This window comes from Eptatretus burgeri, chromosome 4 (genome assembly GCF_056783735.1).
Source record: "Eptatretus burgeri isolate ZD-2024b chromosome 4, Ebu_testis_v1, whole genome shotgun sequence".
Lineage (NCBI taxonomy): Eukaryota > Metazoa > Chordata > Myxini > Myxiniformes > Myxinidae > Eptatretus > Eptatretus burgeri.
Window position 1 is genome coordinate 128,907,011 of NC_140964.1, and position 6,000 is coordinate 128,913,010.

Sequence of the window (6,000 nt, forward strand, 5' to 3'; positions counted from 1 at the left end):
AGTACCTAATGTACACTGAAAAACACTGTCGTTGGAACATTTTACATTCCGTGAGTTAAACTCAAGAAAGTTAAACTTGCATTTCAATACTTTTATCAGTGTGTGTGTGTGTGTGTGTGTGTGTGTGTGTGTGTGTGTGTGTGTGTGTGTGTGTGTGTGTGTGTGTGTGTGTGTGTGTGTGTGTGTGTGTGTGTGTGTGTGCAAATTCTTCTGCAGAGAAAACTGGCAGCAATAGCAGAGCATAATTACTCTTATATAAAGCAGTGTTAGGTGTCCACTGTGTTCCTCATCTCATCTCAATGAAACACAAGTGGGTGAAGCTAACTATTACAACATGCACCAATTACAAAGCTGCAGGAAAGCAGCAACAGAGCCGTCAAGCTCCAAACATCATCAACACCTCCTACGAAATTGTGAATTTTATCTTTCTTGATCCCAACACTATCACAATGTATTATTTTACTGGCCTTGGGTCAGTCAAGCAGTTGATTGCCTTGGACTCGACACGGGAGGCGTCCCTGGACAAAAGAAACGAATGTGAGCAGTACATTGAACCGTACCAGGAACACCAAGAGGGAACAAGACCCAGGTACTGCAGAACGCAAGAAGAGCAATGCACCTCACCCTTTACACTTTTACCTCTGGATTGAAATGTCACCTGTCTTATCTGTGCATCACTATCCTTCTCAAGTGATACTATGAGCTAGGCGTTTCATATTTGACCCAGTGTTTTCTACACTCTTATCTCCCTTTCCACCATTTTGATTTCCAGCAACTGCTTTAAAGCAGGATTTATGTCCTATGGGTATTAGTTACCAATATTGAAGAGATGAACACAAGTCCAGGTTAAATGTGAAGCACCTGCAGAGATAAACTTCTGGTTATAGCAATTCATATGCTGCCTTCATGCTATTTACAAAATCTGGTGACTCCAAAAGTTAAAATTTAGACCCTAAATTATTATTCACGAGCAGCTTGCTCCCCCCCCCCCCCCCGACAGGCGATCTTGTTCCAAGTGTGCAACATGTTCTTCTGACATATCCCTTTATTTGGGTGGTATATAGGCCACAGACCGCCGCCTTGATCACTCCCGAAATTAAAAAATAACCTGGGTTTCGTACAGTATATGAAGCAAAAATATACATAATGCTTATGTGCATATGTCCCAAAGGGTGGGGGGGAATACTAAGCTGTACGAAAAACAGAATTCTTCAAAAATAGATGGATTCAAACGAATCTCGCACAGGAACAACTCAAGAGAGCCCTAATTAATCCCTGAAAGTTTCAGCTTCCTCGGTCAAATTCTGTCAGCTGCGTCGATGAAAAGTGCATTTAGTGGCTAGACAAAGATACACTTGCTCCATTATATATAGATTATTTAAGCATACCTTTGGAAGCCTCATTCGATTTAATTTTGAGCTCAGTGAATCATGGTTCTGATTATTTAGATTATGTAGACAAAGTCGTGTCCCACCGAGCTTAAGGCAAGTTGGATTCAGGAAGGCCCTTGATTACAACAATCTCTCCAAGGCATCTTACTTTTTGTATCGCAGGTAGGCTAAAGTGTATCCAAATTTTCTTCCATCACCTCGCATTTGCATCCAATATTTTGGCATGGAAATTAGGCGAAGTGCCAAAAACTGGTATCTTGTCGGGAACAAAATGTTCGTAAAACAAAGTCTTTATCACGTACATATTGATTTTGGCAATTATTTTTTTTAATTCAGTGCCATTTGTGAATATTTCTGCATGGTACACTCATTCTGAATTCGGTGCCGCAATATGAATCGTAAAATGTAAGTTTACCGTGGAATTAGGCGACTTAAAATAGCCATCAATGGTTTATTCAACGCAGAGTGATATTATGTGCATTGATCGAGAGAGTGATACTCGCCTTCTTTGGTTCACTCGGCTCCTTTGGTCCACTATCAGTTGTGATTTTTCTTTGGTAGTTGTTCTGCAAGTTATTTTCGAATATTTGTGACATATGAGTGCAAGGCACGTGTGTTTAGTACCAATATGGCTTTCTAGGGTTTGGGCTGGAGCTTTGGCATCCTACCTTACAGACCTGGACATTGTTTAGCAATGATGTCGTTGCTGCTTTTTCATTGGAGAAAGGTTGGTAGGAGCTCGCTCCTGCATCGTATCCTGTCCCTCTTTCTTCCACTATCCTGGTAAACAGGGTCACACACATTCATCTAGAAATACAATTGTTTGCCTCCCTTTGTGTACACGTTCATCTTTCATTTTCCTTTTTTCACATCTGTGGAATATCCACCCAATGCTGCTCTTCCCTCTGGTCACATCTTCTTTTAAGCTTGCTCATGCGTACCTACCCATGTCCATTTGATAACCTCTGCGCTTGTCACCGGTAGCTGGACTGCCAGGATGACCTAGAGGTATGCACACTCGCCTCTCAGTCATCCAGCCTGGCTGGGTTTGATTCTCGGCCCAGGTATAAACTGCCATCCTGGTGTCTCGCAACGGCAGGGCGAGGAATCAATGCGTGTCGTCCCTCAGATGGACGTTCAACCGAGCGTCTCACCTTCTTGATGGACGTTAAAGATCTTACGGTGTCATTCGTGAAGAGTAGGGGAGCTATCGCCAGCACCTTGAACAAATTACAAATTCATGCTCTGGTCTTTTTCTGTAAAAAAAAAACAAAAAACAAACAAACAAGCAGTCATAGACTGGTACTTACGAAATCGTCAACTTGACCTCTGACCTTGTCTAATAAAAGCTGTCTCTCGAGAAGGTAGCGACGCAAACCAGAAGTTTCTACGATGATTCTGTATCAAACCATCAAAAATCGTAACATCGACCGAAGCAAAAATCTCCATTTCTCCACGCAATTAAACCTTAACGTAACTCAACGACGCGTCTGCTCGAGCGCACTGCATCATGGGACGACCCGTGACGCGTCGAGTGAAATATTTTTTATACAATCTTAAAACGTCTCCAAAACATCCGATTTTTACCAGAATTTCTACAACCAAGTTTTAAGCATCCTAAGCGATCGCAAAAACCGAAGACAAAATTAAAATCGAAGTTAAAATGAACTCGTAACGTCGAGCGAAGCAAAAATACTCCATTTCTCCACGTGAATTTACGGAATTATGTTTGACCTCACTGTGACCTTGACCTTTGACCGATTTTGACTAAAATCTAATCAACATTAGCCATCACCCTCCTGAATCATGTGGTGTAATTTGACATTGGTAGCTTCTTCCGTTCGAGTTATCGTGCCTACAAACAAACAAACTAACAAACAAACAAACAGAAACGGAAGGCATCAATATACTTACGAAATCTTTAGAGTTCGTAAGTAACAAGCAGTCATAGACTGGTACTTACGAAATCGTCAACTTGACCTCTGACCTTGTCTAATAAAAGCTGTCTCAAGAGAAGGTAGCGACGCAAACCAGAAGTTTCTACGATGATTCTGTACCAAACCATCAAAAATCCTTACGTCGACCGAAGCAAAAATCTCCATTTCTCCACGCAATTATTGAATATTATTTTATCAGTCACAAAACCATAATATTCGGCCATCCATCAACAATCTTTACATAATCCGACAGCTTAGCGAGTCAGGCATGCGACGATAACCTTTATTGGGATAAAAAAAATGACTTTTAAACACCATCTTTATCAAAAACACCATCAGCGCGCACACGCAAAACCTTTACGTGACTCAACGATGCGTCTGCTCGAGCGCGATGCACCACGTGACGAGCCGTGACGCGGCAAGTGAAATTTTTTTTTATACAATCTTAAAACATCTCCAAAACATCCGATTTTTACCAGAATTTTGACAACCGAGTGTTAAACATCCTCAGCGATAGCAAAAACCAAAGACAAAATTAAAATCGAAGTTAAAACGAACTCGTAACGTCGACTGAAGCAAAAATACTCCATTTCTCCACATGAATTTAAGGAATTACGTTTGACCTCACTGTGACCTTGACCTTTGACCAATTTTGACCAAAATCTAATCAGCGCTAGCCATCACCCTCCCGAATCACGTGGTTCAATTTGACATTGGTAGTTTCTTCCGTTCTCGAGTTATCGTGCCGACAAACAAACAAACAAACACACAAACAGAGGACGGAAGTCATCAATATACTTACGAAATCTTTAGATTTCGTAAGTAACAAAGTATCAAACTTACAACATCATAATTGTAATTGCTGCCAAAGGAGATCCTACAACAACTTGGCATATATATGTAAAAAATACCCTGTGCAGACAGTAACCATCTCCGATTTTGAAAATTCCTCCGAGAAAAAAAAGTTATGACGTCAAAATATCTCCGCTAATGGAAATCGCCTAAAAAAATTCTCTCTGAAACGAGGAAAGCTTTTTGAATTCTGTTTGCGGGAATCGAACAGGGAATTAGCGGAGATGAATTACCGCACATATGATACATCACTATGACGTCATATCAATTTTTATGACGTCATTCCAATTTTTTGTTTCACAACCCAGAGTTTTCATCGGATCTTCGTGAAACTTGCCATGTATATGCAGAAAGCCCATGCGCAGGCAGTAACCATCTCCGATTTTGGAAATTCTTCCGAGAAAAAAGGTTGACGTCATAATATCGCCGCTAATGGCAATCGCCTATACCATTATCTCAGAAACTAGGCAAGCTGTTTGAATTTTGTTTGCGGGAATCAAGCCGGGCATTAGCACAGAAAATTTATCGCAAACCTGATACATCACAATGACGTCATCATTAAGAGGACGAGGATCTTAGCTCATTTGAGCTTGTTAGAATCAATGTTTATATCAATACCAGAGAGCATATCGAAAACGAATAATGCCACCGCTTATGGAATTCTTTTAGTTTCAGCATTGTTAAATTGATTTTTATTAACAGTGATCTGAGGTCAATGGAGGAACTGAAACTGCACATAAATCAGATGGAGGACATAAAAATGAGACATCAGTGTGCCTTTACAAGTAGTTCAAGCAGACACAAATGGTATGTGGGATTTGAACCTGAATTCCTGAGTTCAGATGGGAACACTGACAGACCAACCCAAATGAGACAATGTAACAAGGCTCCATGAGTCAAATTTCCTCCTCCTGCATCCAAGTTCTTTGTGTAGATCCGAAAACTCAGAAAGTATACCAAATTGCAATATTGTTTCTTTACATCACAGAATATGTCCACAGGATACCCATTGCAGGGAGGTATGTACATATTTAGCAGATGATAGTTGTTTCCACGCAGTGAGAGATATTTCCTTTCGGCCATTTAGTACCGTATGTTTAAATATTGTGACGTGGGTGATGGAAGTAGCACACTCATCTTTTTAAGCTGTTGCTTTCTGAGTTTCAAATACTTCTATTTGGACAGAGGGTTAACTGAAACTGCTGCTTCATACAGTATCAGGGGGGGGGGGGGGGGCAATGCATCTTGGAACAAACAGTATAAGATCAAGACAAGTTAAATTCTCACAAATTGATGTAAAAAACTGATTTCCCTGAAGCTGAGGTTTAATACAGTATGAGTCGGGGGGGGGGGGCACTGCATCTTGTAACAACCAGTGTAAGTCCAATACAAGTTAATTACAAGACAGTATCAGTATGGGGGCACTGTGTCTTGCGTAAACAACCAGTGTAAGTCCAATACAAGGTAATTTCAATGTAGTATCAGTAGGGGGGCACTGCATCTTGTAACAACCAGTGTCAGTCCAATACAAGTTAATTAAAATACAGTATCAATAGGGGGGCACTGCAGCTTGCGTAAACAACCAGTGTAAGTCCAATACAAGTTAATTTCAATACAGGATCTGGGGAGGCACTGCATCTTGCAAAAACCAGTGTAAGTTCAATTTCAATACAGTATCAGAGTGGAGGCACTGCATCTTGCATAAACAACCAATGTAAGACCAATACAAGTTAATTACAATACAGTATCAATAGGGGGGCACTGCATCTTGTGCAAACAACCAGTGTAAGATAAATACAAAATAATTTCAAGACAGCATC